At 36.5% G+C, this 19,481-nt stretch overlaps 1 protein-coding gene and 1 pseudogene across 5 annotated transcripts in view; one reads left to right on the top strand and one right to left on the bottom strand.

Moving 5' to 3' along the window:
* CSNKA2IP (casein kinase 2 subunit alpha' interacting protein) overlaps positions 1 to 19,481 on the top strand; it is a 262,755-nt gene that overhangs the window by 207,105 nt on the left and 36,169 nt on the right. The gene's annotated exons all lie outside the window — the stretch shown is intronic.
* On the bottom strand, positions 9,185 to 10,122 carry LOC131512671 (large ribosomal subunit protein eL6-like; annotated as a pseudogene).

Genomic DNA, 19,481 nt, shown 5'->3' with positions numbered 1-19,481 from the left:
GTAGTCTGCTGCAAGAGATCAGACGGTGGGGAGAGACATCAGTGAGTTCAATCCCCTGCTTCCCTCCCTGCAGGATCACTTCTCCTTAGCTCTGTCCTTTGACCACAGGTCAGAGCTCCTGTCCTGGTAGCCCTCCTTAGAGGACCCTTGCTTTGGCTTCCTGGAGCCACACTTTCTTCCTCAGTTTTGGTCTAGGAATAGGAATAGCTCAGATTTTCTAGCCTGGACTCTGGCCTAGCTTTTATGACTTTTTTGTATCTGGCCCACAGCTTGGTAAATACTTCATTTATTATCCAATTATCCCAATTTGAGTGTGTCATCTGTTTCCTGTTGGGATTCTTACCAAACTAACCATTTTCAGGCACTTTTCCTTTATTTGACACCTTCCTGATTTAATTGGTCCTAGATACCTATTTATCTATTTATCTTGTAATTACTACTCTATTTCAATCTTTATTCTCTCAGGGAGCTTGTAGAGTAACAATATTTCAGGAATGAAGCAGTCTGGTGTCATCTTGGCCATCTACTAGTCATGCGGTCATAAGCAAATCACCTATTTCCTCTGAACCTTACTTTTTTATTATTTTTTCTTTTTCTTCTAGAAAATGAGGAGAGCTATATTAGATGATCTCTAAGATTATCTCCTGAATTGATGATTCTATGATTTCATAAAATGAGCAATAAATAGTGTTTCAATCTCATTGATTGCTCAACTGTAGCCTTTGCCTTATTGTGACTTTATTTGAAGACTGTTTCTTTTTGAAAAAATCATCACTTTTTATATTACATGTAAAAATTTAAATAGAAGAAAATAAGCCTAAATAAGGTATTAAAATACCAATATAAAAGTACAAAATAAATGGCTATCACAATTGCATAGCTTTGAATTTGAAATTGAAACAGTAAAATTCTATCCAAAGCTAGAACTGGAAGAAGAAAGTTAAGTACAGGTAGTTACTTGTTTAATGAACGTTGATTACATGCGCTTTGAACCTTTAGATTGAATGAATACTATCTACTTATATTTTCAGGCCTGGGATATGGGAAGAACAGATTCTTTAAATGTTGCCTACAGAAGGTTTATCTGGCAGTTGAACTTTTCCATTTTATTTGCCTCTTATCTCTTTAGATGTGAAGAGACAGTGTTTTGAAATATGTGACATTCTAAAAGGGGGAAAGAGACACTCTACATTGAATGGTCAGATCTCAAGGAATATTTTGTACATATATTAGCTGAAAGATATAAGTTTGAACAATCTTAAAATGGAACTTTTGGCCATTGTCTCACTGGACTTGATATTAAAATACCAAATGATAATGATAATACTAATATTTTCAAATAACACTGTGCATCTTTTTTTAGCTAGAAGGTATTTTCTTCCAAAGAAGTCAAGGAAACACACCTGTGTTATTAAAGTTTTTATTTTTGATAGCCCCAGAAAAGAAAAGAAAAAACTGTACATAGTATTCAATATTTAAATTCCTACTTGAGACAGACCCATGCCGCCATGCAATTGGCCACAGAAGTCAGTTTCTGTCACGGAATTTGCCCTGTGGAGATCACCGTGCAGCTCCACTCTCATGTGGCTGACAGAGAGGCGAGGGGGAGCATTACATTGCTTTGCTTTGGCTCTGGCTTAGGAAAATTGCTCAGGCAATTGCTCTTTGTAGCATGTAATGCTGTTAGTTCCTACTCCACTGCTAATAGCCTCCCACCCCCAAGTAGACCACAAAGAGGATGGAAGAAGGAAAAACTACTACATCTACTAACCATATTGATCCACGTATCAATAGAGGGGGGTAGTTTTTCAGTCCTGCCTCTTCAAAGTGTGTGCATTCAAGGATGCCAGTGTGGACCCATTTACTCAACATCGAGCCAGGTATTACCCAGCATTGTGCCAACACTCTTCTTCTAATTCAAATAGATTGTAAATTTCAGGAAGAAATAAAGTGGACATTTCAGCAAAGGTAGGAAAAGGAAGGGAGGCTCTGAATGTACATTTATGCATTTCATGTAAAGTTAATTATGCTAAACATGGGAATATATATATTTTATGTTTTTAAGGATTCAAGCTAGCAAAATGAGGAGCTGACATTAAAATTTGATTAGCTTCTTGGTGGCATGTGTAGTATTCACTGTAATCTCTTCTTGTTTTTGGTGACATGGTTACTGCATCTGATTGAGGTCAGCATATCATGTCCACCCACAGTGTAGGTGGTGACACAGGTGGCCATGTAGGCTGAGAACATATACTTTTTTCTTTTTAATGGTTAAGAGGATTTTTTTCCCCACAAGCAAAGCTTATTTACTGTAAAGGTGATATACTTTGGAAGAGATTCAGGGAAATACCGTGGAATGGAATTACTTTTATATGTAATGATTAATTTTAAATACACATTAAAACATTACATTCAATAGAACAGAAAGAAAAAGCAATTTATTTACCAGTACTAAATTCACTTCTTAATGGGCATATTACTAACAGACCGAAAGAGAAAAATACGTTGCATCTAGCTAGGTAGTTTTTGCATAGGCAACAGGGTTAGAGGGATGTGAGTTTTTCCTTAAAGGAATAAAGACAGTAAATGGAGATTGCTTATTTTTACTGTTCACTGCATGTCTGACTGCTCATTTAATGGACTTGGGAATGAAATTCAGTTTTCTTGTCTACCAGACCAATTTGTTGTTGTTTTTTTTCTCAGACTTGACCTTACAGAAATGGTAATCTCTCCAGATTTTGTGGCAATGGAACAAAGAAGAAGTGTAAAGACTTTTCTATTAAATCAGCTGATTAATCTCATAGTATAACAACAACAAAAAATTGAATTTATCTTGATAATCTGAAACCAAGTCAGTGTCTGAACGGACCCTTAAAACTATTACCACAAAGAGAAGCTCCTTATTTACTTTATTTTACGTGAAATAAAGCACTCTATTAATGTTCCATACAGGGAGACAGTCTAAATTTTTATTTCCCAAAATGTGTATGTTCAAGTTTGCCCATTGTAAGAGGGGTTATTGTGATCTGGGAGCTGCCTATATACTAAGCCAGACGCCCCGTTCCATGATTAAAATGTGCCAAACTATTCATCTCAAAGATTTGAGCACCTAACAAGTTAACTGGAGGACTCCTTTTTGTTTTATTGTTTTGGTGGATTCATTATCAGAAGCAGTTTTCTTTAGCAAATACATAAATTTATCATAACTTCAGACCCCTGAAAGTGATTCCGAATAAATCAGCCATAACCATTAATGCCAACTGAGACCATTGGAAAGGGGCCCTGGAATAGTGTAATTAGTTGCCATTACGTGGCTGCAAGCCTGCAATTTTCCTACTGACTCTGACCTACTGCCTTGCTTAAGTAAGTATTTGCACGCAAACTCATGATAATTGATCCCCTTCTGTGTCAAGTGTCTTCATAACTTTAAAAATTAAAGATGCAGAGTGTCTCAAGTGGTTTGGGTAGGCAATTTTATTCCAATTTTATTATCACAATGGGTCCATAATATGCATGGAGTGTCCTTTCTGATTAGCCATGCCTCAGCAGTTATCCACTCTATTTCTGTATTTGCCTGTCTTTCCCTCCCGTTCCTCCTCTTCCAACCCAGGCTTCCCCTCATTTTCTGAGAAAATAGAAGATGCTGCTTACAGAAATTAACTAGCTATTCAAATTAGTTGCCCAGAATGAGGATTGGCTAAGGCAACAGCATGTTGTTCTCTGCTAAGTAGGTTCTCTGTTACATGTGAAAATGATTTCTTTCTGTCATTTCAGGAATTGGGGCAAAAAAATGTCTAGGTAGCCAGGTACAAATGAAAACTTTGCTCTAAACATTAAAATGTATTTTCTAAGTGCTCTCAACACCAAATTACAGAAAAGTGAGTGTTTTGTGTCGGTCTCAGTCTATCAATAGTGATGCTATTGGCTAGCAATGCCTGGAGCACTCATTTGGCCCGTACAGTTTGTGGTGAGCCCCACAGATGTTTCTCTGACCGGCGCCAGTGCTGTGGCTGGACTGGCTCTTGTGATTCTCCTAACTGCGAGACGCAGCTCAGCAGCCATCGGCAGAGAACTTTGATGAAACGAGGCTTATTACTCAAAAATCCTGCAGGGTACACCATGTGCTCATGGCCACACAGCAAGGCCTCAGGTAGAGACAGGGTGCTCATTCAAGGATCTAGAATTCTGCCTTTATTGGGATCAAAGGCAGGATTCCTAGGGGTTTTTTGGGTTTGCTGTTGGTGAATTTAAAACATAAGAGCAAGAATTAAAGCATGGGAAGGGAGAAGCAGGGTCACTCTGGCAGTCAGTTATCTAGGTCACCCAAAACTTTCTAAAAGGGGAACCTCCTAAGTGGGACTGCCTGCCTCTTTTTCTCACTGCATAGTAGCTGACAATATGTTTATTTGAGATGGATGGCTTTGAAGTCAATGCCTGGGCATCAACAGTTTAATGTCCTTACATTACAATCAAAACTAATTGTTAGGCATTTACACTACAGTGAGGCAAATAGAAAAAACGACAACCAAAAAACCCCCAAAAAACAAAAAAAAAACTAGCTTATTTAGCAGAATGTGAGTGATAAAAATTATTCCTAGGGCAAATTGTAGCACACATGTGCAAAGCTACACAGAAGTTGAATATAATTGAAGGAGCAGTTACTTGGTTACAAGATCATTTTGTTTTGTTTCCTTTAGGTTCTTTTTTCATATTTCTATTTTTGTTCTATTTTCTAGAAAAGTCAGTGGTCTTGTCTCCAATTGTATAATGGGATGTATGTTATTCATTTTATTGGTCACTTATAACATGAAACAATAAAAATTTAAATCTTCCTTTACTACAGGAACAGTTATACAAGCATTGATAATATCCAACTTCCGTAACAAATGCATCAGGGTGATGTATTTTTAGCTGTCCTAGGGCCATTATCTGAGCCTGAATTAGGACCATTGTGTGTCACAAGAAGCCTTTTACCCAACAGTAGTTAAGAAATCCTATCTAGCCTAGGTCAATAAATCAAACTCCAAAGTCTTTAAGAGAAAGAATCCAAATTTTGTCACAAAATGACTAAAAACATATGGGTGTTCATTTTATTTCATGGGAAAATGTGGTTCACTGATCTAAAAAAAAATAAGCTCTGTAAATGGAAATCATGAAAACTGCATTTGGGCAGTAACTTTAATCAAATTTCAATGTTTAGAATATCCTGAAGATGACCCACCCCTGCATATTTCTAAAATTGGGAGGGTTTTCTTTTATATAGCAAATTATTCCTATAAATGAAAAGGGTCTGTTCCTTTGTAGCACATGTAGAAATCAATGGAGGTGTGTGAAAATCAGACCCATACTTGCGATCACCAGGAGTCTGACATTTATAAAGATCTCTAGTTACAGAAGCCCAGGCCTTCCCTTTGATTTGTTGCAGTATGAACCATTGGTCCATTCATGAAACTCTCCTGCCACTGAAGCCCTTTAAAGAACTTGTCTTTTGTGGCTATCTGATTGACAATAAATTCTCAGAAAGAAAAAAAAACCTGTTCAATAAATCTTCAGAAAGACTGTTCATGAGATTATAGATATTGTTTACTACCTCTAAACTTGTCTTTTCAGGTTCAATATAAATTGTTTCCTATAAGTTTACTCATTTTATTGTTATGCCTAGTCTCCCATCTCATTATTGAAACATGTGAAACCTAAGTATGAATTTAATTATTGGCAAATGCTGCCGTTGATTATTTCCTGGCTTTATGGACAAGAAGTCAACTTCACAATGAGTTGTTAGCACAGTGGTGGCTTGTTGTATGAACTGTGGCGATAAACGCTTGACTTTGGTGCCTAAGATTACTCATCTATAAAATACTTTTGTTGTGTTCAGAGAGATGGAGCAAAACAAATAGCAATGGAATAAAATGTTCATGTTGTCTTCAAAAATGAAGCTATTTCCCATTTTCACTGCTGATGAAGCAAGACATATTTAATGTTACAAAATTACAAATGTTTGTGGTAGAGGGGAGGGAAAAAACAAAACAAAACAACAAATAAAAAAACCCAGAAGTGTTTGTGGTATAGTATTGGAAAACAGGTTTTTGTTACCTTAAATTATCTATGGCATAATTTCACAGTTCGTGGATTTGAGTCCCTCATCCAGCTCAGAGCCTGGAGCCTGCTTCAGATTTTGTGTATTATGTGATGCAATTGAATATATTTATATTTTATATTTAAAATTATCACTCATTTTTAAATGAATGAGAAGAATGAAAATTTTCTCTTTATTCAAACCAATGAGGAAAACAGAGAATGAAGTCATATTAAAAATGTGTTTTAACGTTAATTAAATGTGTTTTAATTTTCAATGTTAACTTTTTGTGTGCGGGGGGTGCTCAGAACAAATCTCAAAACAGTCCTAGTTCTGAAGCAAAAGCAAGCCATCATGCTTTCTCTAATTCCAGATGTTTTAAGTGACATGAAATGTACTGTACATTTTACTCTATCTATCATCTATCTATCTATCTATCTATCTATCATCTATTAATCATGTATCAACATCACTTATACTTTGTCTCTCCTAAATAATCAAATTCTTACCAGCCTCAACTATGAGTTTTCTTAAGCTAAGTATATTGGGGCACCTGGGTGGCGCAGTCGGTTAAGCGTCCGACTTCAGCCAGGTCACGATCTCACGGTCCGTGAGTTCGAGCCCCACGTCAGGCTCTGGGCTGATGGCTCAGAGCCTGGAACCTGTTTCCGATTCTGTGTCTCCCTCTCTCTCTGCCCCTTCCCGCGTTCATGCTCTGTCTCTTTCTGTCCCAAAAATAAATAAACGTTGAAAAAAAAAATCTAAAAAAAAAAAAAAAAAGCTAAGTATATTGTGAGCACTGAATCTCTACTCAGACACTAAGTCGATATGGATTCTCTAGACGTCCTTGTTTGATACTACAGCAACTAACCCCATGTAACTATTTTTTTTATTTAAAAAAGATTTTTTTAATGTTTATTTATTTTTGAGAGAGACAGAGACAGAATGCGGGTGGGTTAGGGACAGAGAGAGAGGGAGACACAGGATCCGAAGCAGGCTCCAGGCTCCAAGCTGTCAGCGCAGAGCCCGATGTGGGGCTTGAACTCACGAGTGGTGAGATCATGACCTGAGCTGAAGTCCGTCGCTCAACCAACTGAGCCACCCAGGTGCCCCACCCCTTGTAACTATTAAGAACTTGGAATGTGTATTGTATGAATAAAGAACTGAATTTTTAATTTATTTTAATTTTAATTTAATTTTAATTTCAAAACTGATACTTGATGCACTTATTGAAATATTTTTTGTTTTTTTGGAAAACTTAGGTATATGAATGTCCTTTTTTTATTGTAGGTTTATTAAATCTAAATACATGCTAGTGGGGAGCCAGGGTGGCTCAGTCAGTTAAGTGTCCGACTTTGGCTCAGGTCATAATCTCACAGTTCGTGGATTTGAGTCCCTCATCCAGCTCAGAGCCTGGAGCCTGCTTCAGATTTTGTGTATCCCTCTCCCTCTGCCCCTCTGCATCTTGCACTCTGTTTTAAAAAAATTAAACATTAAAAAAAAATTAACTACATGCTAAGTATTGCAGATGAATCTATAGAGTCTGTAATGAGATGTTTTGTGAGTATATAATACATTCCAGATTTCAAAGACTGGGTATTGTTAAAAGAAAATTTCAGATCTAGCTGACTTTTATTTAGTGATGCATGAATTGGGAAGCAGGCAGTCTAGAAAACAGAGAGGAGCTTCAGAGAGTTGTACAAACTGAGAGGGTTTTATAGAGCAAAGTGAGCAGAAACAAGAAAGTTACACTGGGCATGTGCTTATATAGAGCAAAGGGAATTTTGAAGCTGGTCAGGTGATTTGTGCTGAGCGAGCCAGTGCTGATCGGTAGACGTAGGCCATCCTTTCATGAGAGAGCTGATCACAGACATTTAGTTTTAGTTTGCTGATGTGCAGCTTGGCATGAGTACCTCCATCTTAGACCTAGTCTGGACACTTCAACAGTGTGAAAAAAGAATGAAATATTTTGTTAAATATTAATTTCATATTGGTTAAATGTTGAAATGACAATATTTTAGAAAGATTGGGTTTAATAAAATTTTAAACTCATTTTTACATGTTTCTGTTAAGCTTTTTAATGTGGTGATTATAAAATTTGAACTTACATGTATGGCTTGCACAGATTTCTATTTGACAACACTGTTAGAAGAATACCCCTAGAGAAAGAGTAGCATAATGTGTTCTGTATATAAAAAATAAACTTGAAGTAAAAAGTTTGGTATGAAAAAGAAATTAGTCATAAACAATTAGGTAAATACTCATTTTATTTTTGGATAAGTAATGGTTTTATCAGAATTAAGAAAAATGAAGAAATCATAAATAATGTATTGATCATTTTGACTATATAGAATAAATAGTCTGGATTTCTGTGTGTGTCTATTTTAAGAATCCATTGTGAATGAAATTAAAAAGTTCACTAGAGGAATCAGTTTTTACCTTCTTTTTTTTTTAATGTTTATTTATTTTTGAGACAGAGAGAGACAGAGCATGAACGGGGGAAGAGTAGAGAGAGAGAGAGAGAGAGGGAGACACAGAATCCGAAGCAGGCTCCAGGCTCTGAGCTGTCAGCACAGAGCCCGACGCGGGGCTCGAACTCAGGGACCATGAGATCGTGACCTGAGCCGAAGTTGGATGCTTAACCGACTGAGCCACCCAGGCACCTCAGTTTTTACCTTCCTTAGGGGGGAAAGCTTCCTGCTCATTCCCTAGAATTGGATGGCATTTGGATTATCCTTCTGGACGGTTATTTTTCTCCTAGAGGAATGACTCACCTTATGTTTATGATTGGAGGAAGAATATTTGAATATTGGAGGAAGAATGTTTGCTCATTTTATGACACGGTCTTTATCTTTCTCTACTTGGAGGAGCATATTGTCTTTATTTCTGTTTTGTGGTAAGCTTTATTTAAGTATGCTTAGTACAGTTTCATCATGCAAATCTGCTTTTTCAATTGTAAATTTATGAAATTTATATGGCTGAGAGCAGGGATGGGAATACATGGTTTTTCATTTGTCAGCCACCCATGGTAAGATGGATGAAGTAAACTGGTAATTTTCAATGGGTAGAAGTAGATATCCCTATTTTGACTTTTGGTTCAAGCTATACTTTTTTTTTTTTTTTTGATGGATCCGTTATTTAATTAGGTTCTTTATAAGAAATTTAGAACACCAATTTGTGAGGGTAAACTCCATTCGTGAGAGCAAACACAGAGCGGAGGTAGCCCTGAAGCTGAGGAACGGCTTTGATTTTTGGCAGAATTTGCGAGTCCACAGCTTTCTGATCGACCTTGCGCTGCTCTGTAATCTCGTATTTCTCTTTCTCCGTGTCGAAGATCTCACCTTCCTGGTGTCTGGGTTTACGCAGCTTTTTCTTCTTAAAGTAAGCATCAATGAGGTGTTTGGGGATTTTCACACTGCTGATAGCAATTTTGGTGGAGGTGGCAATGACAAATTTCTGGTGTGTTCTACACAGAGGAACTCGATTTTAAGGGACAGAGGTCCAGTCACAAGTAGTAAGCCACTGCTTAGTTGCTTCAGGAAAACCACTCCCTTGCCTCTGTGGCTCCCAGTGAGGATGACCAAAATGGTCCCAGGAGTGATGCTAGCTCGCAGTTTCCTCACATGCTGACTGAAAGGTTTTTTTGCCGTGGCTCAAACAGCTTCCGAGGTTCATCTTCAAACACCTTCCTAAGCATTTTGCGAAGTTTAACCACTCGGGTACCACCATTATTGTCGCCACCAACTGGTTTTGTGACAATAGCAAGAACCTTCTCCTTCTTTTTCTTTTCAATCCTGGATTTGGCTGCTGAATACTTCCTCTTGTGCATGGCCTTTCTCGAATACATAGCCGATCGGGAATATCTGCCAATTCCTCTGACTAGGACAGGGTTTCGGCTGCAGTGGGGCTTCCCCTTCTTTGGTGTTTTAGCCTTGAGGTTACCCTTCTTAACCTTGCCACCAGCATCAGCCTTCTTGGCTTCAGGTTTCTTCTCCTTAGCATCTGGCTTCTCAGCTTTTTTGCCTGCCATTTGATTCCCTCTCGGTTCGGATGGTGAAGGATTAGGGATCCTGATATCTAGTCTTGCAGAGAGGCCCCACCATAATTCCAAGCTATACTTTTTAAAAAATAAAATTTAAATTTTTAAAATTTATTTCTTATTGTAATATAATTAACATATGATTGTGTAAGTTTAAGATGTAGCATACTGATTTGATACACTTCTATATTACAATATGAATACCGTTGTAGTGTTAGCTAACACCTCCAACATGTTGAATAGTTACCACTTCCTTTTTGTGATGAGAACCTTCAAGATCTAGTCTCTTAAAAACTTTCAGGTATATATTTCTTAATCTAGTTCTCCTGGGGAATCCTTTGAGTAATAAAGCTGCTAGTGCATTAATCCCAATTTGCCTGTGTGACTTTAATTTACTTTGATTTAGCAAGCAGTAACTAATGATATAATGCACTGGAAAATAAACTCCTATACATGCTCTTGTCAGATATGTTTGACCTAAACTTAATGATGAGAAAACAGCTACATCTAGAAAGTGGGATGTTCTATAAGTTGCCTGACCTGGACTATTCAAGTAGTTAATATCACAAATGACCAAGGAAGGAGCATTTGTCTCTACTGGATTGAGGGAACTAAGGAGACATAATAGTCGAATGCTATGAACCACTGGGTTTTGAAAAGATATCTAAGGAAATGGAGACTATTTATTTGTATATGGATATTGGATAACACTATTGTTGACTTTTTTGGTGTGGCAATCATGTGGTTTCATAGGAAATAGTATTCCACTCTTTGGAAGATGCATGGTGAGGTATTTAGTGCTGAAACTTAAATGATATCTGCAACCTGTTTTGGAAGGTTTGCAAGTGTGTGTGTGTGTGTGTGTGTGTGTGTGTGTGTGTGTCTGTGTGTGTTCGTGTATGTAGATAGATCGAAATAAAACAGGTCTAGCAGAATGTTAACAGGTGGTACTATATTTTCAAACTTTTTAAACATACTTTCAGTGGATATAACATTTTTCAAAATAAAAATTGATACATAAGATTTTTATATGGATGTGGCATAGAGGGTAATAAATGTGATTAATTGATAATCCTAACCCCCTTCCCCACACAGGAGTGACAAATATTTGCAAATATATGACAAATGGTTAATAGAACTAATTTGTAAGAAAATTTTATGATCAATATGAAAAGATAGCCTCTTTAATAGAAAAATGGTTAGCATAAATAGGTTATCAACAGAGGAATAAAGACAAATGGCCAGTACCTTATGAAATATTTATCACTAATAATCAAAGTCAGGAACTTAAATATAATACCGAAGTAGAAATTTTGTCTCTCATTTAACAAAATATTTTAAGATTATAAATAATGAGATAGTCCAAGGCAACAGGTACTCTCAACTGCTGGTAAAAGTAAAATATATTGGGACACCTGGGTGGCTCAGTTGCTTAAGCATCCGACTCTTGGTTTTAGCTCAGGTCATGATTTCATAGTTTCGTGGGTTCAAGCCCCATGTCAGACTCAGTTCTGACAGCATGGAGCGTGTTTGGGATTCTCTCTTTCCTCCTCTCTCTGCCCATACCCCACTCATATTGTCTCTGTCCCTCTCAAAATAAACTTAAAAAAAAAGGTACAATATATTGAGAAAACTATTTGTAAATTTGAGTAACATAGCCTAAGAAAATCAGAAATATCCATAAAATATCTACAAAGATTTTTAAAAGCAGGATTTTTTAAATGTTTGTTTATTTTTGAGAGATGGAGAGACAGACTGTGAGCAGGGGAGGGGCAGAGAGAGAGGTAGACACAAAATCTGAAGCAGGCTCCAGACTCTGAGCTGTCAGCACAGAGCCCGACATGTGGCCTGAACTCACAAACCGTGAGATCATAACGTGAGCCAAAGTCAGACACTTAACCAATTGAGCTATCCAGATGCCCCTAAAAGCAGGATTTTTTAAAGGCAGAGTATTAAAGATTCTGTGTTTTATTTCCTCATTTTTATAATGGGAAATATTTAAAATGCCTACCTCTTGGTGAAGTTATAACTGTAAAATTAAGAGGATTAAACAAGATGATAAATGCATAGTAAATGGTACTTAGTACAGTATTCAAATAGAAATAACTAATACATACCCAATTAGGGGATTATGAAAATAAATTATGTAATTTCTATACAACTGGAAACAATGGATTTATTAAGATTGTGTTCAAAGATTTTTAGTTGAGTTTTCAAAAGAAAAAGCATGTAGCCTCCAAAAAAGTATTTAGTATGATCTTAATTTTATTAAAAAGTATATAAATCCTTGAATTTATACCTATGTAAAAGCATAAAAGGCAGTATATATAACAAAATATTACTAACAGTAGTTATTTAATGCTGTTATTCATAGCATTATGAACAGTGGTGTTTTTTTTTTCTAAATTTTTCACAATCATTTCATTTACTGATGTAGACAAACCCAGCAACAGCATTACAACATTCATCTCTGAAAATGGAATATGATTTCTATTTCCTAGTCTAGATTCAAAAGATAAAACTAATAAGAAAGATTAGCTCAAGATACCAACAAAGTAGGAGTTTAGCATCACGGGAGGTATCTTCCTATTCTTTTGAGGTATTCTACAGAGTAAACAATTAGGATGGTGTTATATTTTCTTAGAAAAATAGTGGTGTGGTGGAATCAGATGGACTTGGGTAAAAACTGATTCTGATGTCCATCATTCATGGTATAGTTTGGGAAAATTTTAACGCCTCTGAATTTCCATTTTTCCATTTGTAAACTGAGAGCAATATTCCCTAAATAAGAGTAGTATGATCTTTAAAGGAAATAATTAAAGTGGGGAAGGAAAGGAAAGGGTAGCAAGAAACCAACATGTATCCAATGTCAACTATTCCAGACTTTAAGCTATTCACTTGACATGCGTAATCTCACTTAATCTTCACAAACCAGTGAGGTGCTCTGGACATAGTTCCTTGCAAAATTCATCTGACTTCAAGAGACACACTAATGTATACAGCTTGCTTTACAAGCCCTAACTCCAGATCCTGGATGAATAATGTTTCTTTTATCTTATAGCCTGAAGTGAACCGCCTTGGCAGGTGTGATGACCTCGGAGTGTAACATTTTCCCATTAGACCTTAAGTTTCATTGAGATGCCTTAATGTGAATCTATGCCAAAATTCAGAAATACAGAAGCCAAGTTTAGCCTTGTTGCTCTTCAGAGGCTTGGATGAAATAGGGTAACAGAGGCTTGAGCCAGCCACAGAGGATTGGAACTCAGGCATTCAAGAAAATGCCACTTGCATTTGCACTTTGTTTACAGGTTTTGCATCTTTCTAGTGAATCAGATTGTTCCCTATAGATTCACAGGCTTAAGTTCAGTGCATAGCTGAGATAAGAAAACCCAGTAGCATTCTGAAACCTCAGATAAATAGATCAAGATAGCTTTACAATTAAGACAGAGAGAGATCAGTAATACACTGTTACAGCTTCGAGGGTGGATGGAAATTATTATCCTTCTTTGCAGCTCCAGACTCTTACTATTCCATATCACTGAATCATAGACATTTATCACCCTTAACACATTTACTTCTCATAGGCAGCTTCTGGGTATAGAAGGAACGATGGTCAGCTTAAGACAACATAACTGTAAATCCTAACGCATTAATTTATTTATTTTCAAGAGAAGTTCTTGGCAATTCAAATTGCTTGATTAAAAAGCTGTTATATTATCATTCAAAATAAAAGCAGATTTTTTTTGTTGGCTTAATTACCAAATTAGGTAAGATTTCTCCTTTTTAATTGCCCATGCTAATAGTCTTTAGTGTATGGGCTCATATGAAACAGTATGGCATGAAAATAATGTAGAGCACCACGAGTGTCTTTCTGAATTCTCCCTAGTTTACTACATTATTAAATATTACATAAATTATTCAATGTCCTTTATATCAAACAAATATTTTTTTTTTCTTGCAAATTGGATCAAAACTGAGTGGTATTATTTAAGATTACTAGACACAGATTATACAATACCTTTTTTGTTTGTTTTTTAAACTAACAAAGACCTGCCCTTAATTTACATACTTCACTGATTGAAGCACAGGGAAAATGGGATGACAGAAAAATAGGGATGCAATTTAGTTTATTTACACAATAAATAGCTGCATTTGTTGGTATTTAATGTTTGTTTTCTTACTGTCTCTGTGCTCTGAGATAAAGATTTGAGCATGTACTTTATTCTTGGTTATCTGGCCCCAACAGAAGGTTGCCTGGGAGCTGGAAGGGTGGGCATTTAAAAACCCAAATATTTAATTACCTCTCCTGGCCTGTTCAGAATACAATCTGTTGTGCAGAGAAATAAGAGTGCTTTTGCTTGGGCTGGTGCTTGGTTGTGTCTGAGAATGAATGTTTGACATTCCCTCTATGGGATAGAGAAAAAGTCGAGAACTTATCAGCTTTGCATTGCCTCCCATTTGTAGCCATTGTAGCCCTATTATTTTAAAAAATGGGCAATTCCTGGGGTCCCTGGGTGGTTCAGTCAGTTAAGTGTCTGACTCTTGATTTTGGCTCAGGTCATGATCTCATGGTTGGTGAGATCAAGTCCCACATCAGGCTCTGTGCTGACACTGCAAAGCTTGCTTAGGATTCTCTCTCCCTCTCCCTCTCTGCCCACCCCCCTCCCCCTTCATGATATCTCTCTCTCTCTCTCTCTCTCTCTCTCTCTCTCTCTCTCAAAAATAAATAAAACTTTTTTTTAATGGAGAAATTCCCACATTGGACATACCAAGAACCAACTACAATAGGCAAGGGGGCACATTTTTCAGTTAGATCTGATTGTTCATTCCATTTTATATTGATCTCAAATTTGCTTCCATGTAACTGCTACACATTGGTCCTGGTTCTTCCTGAAGCAACATACAAGAGCCCTTGTTATTTTCTATACTCTAGCTCTTGTCTACTAGACACTTTCTATGATCCACAAAGGTCCATGTTAGACCCTGTGACATTTTGACTTGTACTGAATAAAACAATCATGTATTTACCCATTTGCATTACAATAGAAGATAGGAAATTCTTTCTTAAAGGTTAAGGACTAGCTCTATTTGAGATCTGAAAGAAAATACATGCAAAGTTTTCAAATTTACAATATTTTATCACAGCATCTTTGTGGTACCATAAAGAATTTGAGAATCAGTAAAAATATGATTATATATTTTTAAAATGTGAGAAATTGAGACTATAGTAGGTTTTGTAGATGCATTTGTGAGGAAATCTCTTGACCAAACTGAATAATAAAGCATATATTTTTTAGAGCATTAGAATTCTTATGAAATTAGAATTCATCGGTGATTCCTTTGGAATGTGTGAGAGGGTGCATGTCACTGGGATGATGAGAGGTGCTTTGATGAAAGCCAGTGGAATATTCCTAAGAATTTCCTTTTAAAAGAAAGGAAAAAGACCATGATGCAGTTAACATATTGCATGCCTGTCGGTGTCTTATTCTAAACCACTCTCCACACAAGAGTAATTTTAATAATTAGGATTGTCATTATGCTACTGCTGACAACTTCCAAATGTCTACAGGGAGCTAAAGGTCTGTGTGTGTGTGTGCATGTGTGTGTGTGTGTGTGTGTGTGTGTGTGTGTGTGCATGTACCCGTTTGTGTATCTTTATCCTGTAGTTTTTAGCAACATTTAGTATGGCATAAAATCATATTTCACTAGTTACACCCAGCTATAGTCAACGAGGGGAAAGTGAGGGGAAAGGAAAGGAGAATTCTAAGATTAGTGTTATTTGAAATTAGGCATTTGGTTCATTATTATGGTTTCTTTGTGCTTTAAAATTTCTTCCCTTGAATATGAAGAAGACTTAATGGCAAAGAGAACTTTTATAAATCTCTTTAATAAAACAAACACCAACAAAAAGTTTTTTGCTTTAAGTGCTAAGTCTTTGATGTTCCTTTTAGAGCAGTTGAAAGGATGTTCTGAGGTCCAGAAGGCTCTATAGGCAGTATGCAGAATGAAGGCAAAGGAGAAAAATCATGCATTATCTCTTACACTCACACCTCACCAGAATCACTTGGGAAGATATTGAAAAGTACTGATCATGCCCAGGACCCTCTCAGAAAATTTCTATTTTAGTCTGAGATGGGGCTTGGGCACTGGTATTTTTTAATATCTCCCTAGGTGATGCTAATGTGTAGCTAGGGAATGGAACAACTAGTCTATTTTAGAACATCATAAACATAAAAATTTTTACCTGCAGAGTTCACACTTGAATTAGGCACTTTCATGAAGATACATCTCACTGTCTCTAACTAGTTGTGATGCTTTATTTATATCCAAGAAATATGGTTGTTGGTTAATAAATGACTAACTTAATACTGTACCCATTTATCTTATGTCTGGCTATCACTTATGAGTAAGACTGAATGGCTAATCTGCCTTTCCTATGCTACAACTCTGCCATTCCTGCATCGAAGGTGGGCATTTTTAATTGTCCTCACTTGCCCTTTAGCCTACATAAAGCATCATAATCTTTCTCCATGTTGCATTTAAGGCAGCCATGACTGATAAGTCAAAGTTGTTATGTAGTATTATCTATATACCACTTCTGCACTAAAGTTAGAGCACCAGGCATTTCTTTGGGAAGATATTTGAAATGAGATTTATAAAAGTTAAGTGTTCACTGATTGCAGTATGTATAATAATAAGCTATATTTTTGTTATTTATTATGAACAAATGGGGATAAACAGTCATAAAATTCTACAGCCAAGCGTAGCTCAGTCGACTGAGCGTCAAACTTCCACTCAGGTCATGATCTCACAGATTGTGGGTTCGAGCCCTGCATTGGGCTCTGTGCTGACAGCTCAGAGCCTGGAGCCTGCTTCAGATTCTGTGTCTTCATCTCCTTCTCTGTCCCTCCCCTGCTTGTGCTCTTTCTCTCAAAAATAAATAAATAAACATTAAAAAAATTCTACAGTAAAAAATGTTTAATCATGAGTAGATTCTTTCATGAGGGTGACATAAGGGAATTTAGAGGGAGAGTCAAGTGCAAAATTCTGGAGAAACAAGATTGGATATTTAAGTTGCATTTGGTGCCCGACTAAGGGCTATGTATGGAAATGTATATACTTGGGTTATGACATGTTGATGACAGATAGGAAAGGGTGAGTTAACAAGAATACAAAATGACTTGGTAGGCGTCAGTGAAACAAATGTTTGTTTGGTCCAATCTGAAATGGTCTCTTGTTTATTTGTATAGGATCCATCTTATAATAATAGGAACTGGGGAAAGGACTAAAGTCATAAGCAAAACATCTGACACTAAGTTAAAATATTTTAAATAAAAATTGTTATTGGGCGTCTGGGTGGCTCAGTCAGTTAAGTGTCCAACTTCAGCTCAGGTCTTGATCTCACGGGTTTGTGAGTTCGAGCCCCGTGTGGGGCTCTGTGCTGACAGCTTAGAGCCTGGAGCCTGCTTCGGATTCTGTGTCTCCCTCTCTCTCTCTGCCCCTTCCCCGCTTGTGCTCTGTCTCAAAAATAAATAAACACTAAAAAAATTTTTTTAATTGTTATTAAAACTAAAATTTAAACATTAGGGAATATATTTAAAGAGAATATATGTAGGGGAAATTTGTGCAGGGTACATGTAGAACTTATTCATCATATCCTTTTTTACTCCTCTTATCTTGGAAGAGAGATGTTTTAGCTCCTTTTTAAATTTCTTTCTGAGGATTGGATCCACCTGGTTTGTATACTTTACTTCTCCATAACTTATATCCTTAATAAGTGAGAAAACCCCCTTTTTATGATTGTACTCAAAGTCATTGTGTCCATATCCTGGTTTCTTCTTTCAACCTTGAAGATACCATGTATGTAGGGAGCCTCACTGTAAGTTTGTCTAATATTATCAGCCCACAAGGCAGCACGGCCTCCATATATAGCAACAGCTGTCTTGCTACATTTAAAGCTTCTCTTGAATTAATGTGACTTTATTTTATATTTTCAGTACTTTAAAATTATTTTTATTTTACAGAAACACAGCACTTTTCCTCCTGTTGAGAAACAACTCCAACAGCATATATGACCCCCAAAAGCCATCTGGATTTGCCCCTATCAATGTTGTGAGCTTGCTTATGAGGACAACTTTTAATAGAAACTATCTTAGGGGCGCCTGGGTGGCTTGGTTGGTTAAGCGTCCGACTTCGGCTCAGGTCACGATCTTACGGTCTGTGAGTTCGAGCCCTGCGTCAGGCTCTGTGCTGACAGCTTAGAGCCTGGAGCCTGTTTCAGATTCTGTGTCTCCCTCTCTCTCTGCCCCTCCCCTGTTCATGCTCTGTCTCTCTCTGTCTCAAAAATAAATGTTAAAAAAAATAAAAAAAATAAAAAAAGAAACTATCTTAGAAACAAATTTACTCCAAGGATCTGTATATTTTTCTTAGAAAAAAATTTAATAATTATTTCAACAAAATTTAAAGCATAGATGTAATAGCATAGCAGTAGCAAGAATTCATGAGCTATTTAATTCCCTAATTAGAAAATTGGTCTGTCTTTTGCTGTATCTGACAATATGTGTGTCTGTTAGTATTTCTTAGAGTTTTTTGTTAATATTTCTCTGTATGTTTGAGTACGTGTCTTTGTATGTCTGTTTATTTTGTTTCTACATGGCTCTCCCTGGGTGAGCTTGTGAAATATTTATAAGGAACTTTATGTCATCTATGTGTGTCTGCACATTTGACTACCTGGGTAGTCTACAATGGGCAGAGCACTCGTTTTTCTCTTTATCCTCCTGTATGTTCATCTGTTTAACTTTTCCTTTATTTCACTTTCCTCATTTCATTCTTTTCCCCCTCCTTTTTTACTTATTGTGTGTCTTTATTTGTCTAATTGAATAGCTTTAAATTTTTGTTCTTAGACCTAAATGTGAGTGTTTTGGGTGGTTATATCTATCTACAAACAAACAAACAAGCAAACAAACAAACAGAGCCAGTTCTCTGTTCCTCTCCTACAACACAATGTCAATTTAGTTAGTTGCCTTTTTCTTTTATGGCTTTAATGAGGTGTTTTTGTTGTTGTTGTTATTTTGTTTTTTACTGAGAGAGAAAAATAAAGATTTTTCCACATCCATGACCTAATAGCCATCCTACAAAAACAAAACAAAATAAAACAAATCAAACCAAAACCAAAACATGAATACAGCCCTGGAATGAAACATCTAAAAATAGTATTAGCTTAACAACTATATCAGTAAGAACAAAGTAAGTATCTTTCCAGAAAAAGCAATTGTTACTCTGATGTGGAAAAATTTTAGATTAATTTTTTTTTACATATCTAAGACACAACAAATATTTGGTCTACTGTTGCTCCTTTATTTTCTT

The sequence above is a fragment of the Neofelis nebulosa genome, chromosome 5 (assembly GCF_028018385.1).
Source record: "Neofelis nebulosa isolate mNeoNeb1 chromosome 5, mNeoNeb1.pri, whole genome shotgun sequence".
NCBI classification, from domain to species: Eukaryota; Metazoa; Chordata; class Mammalia; order Carnivora; family Felidae; genus Neofelis; species Neofelis nebulosa.
Note: the sequence above shows the minus strand (reverse complement) of the source record. Positions and strands in the feature narration are given on the sequence as shown.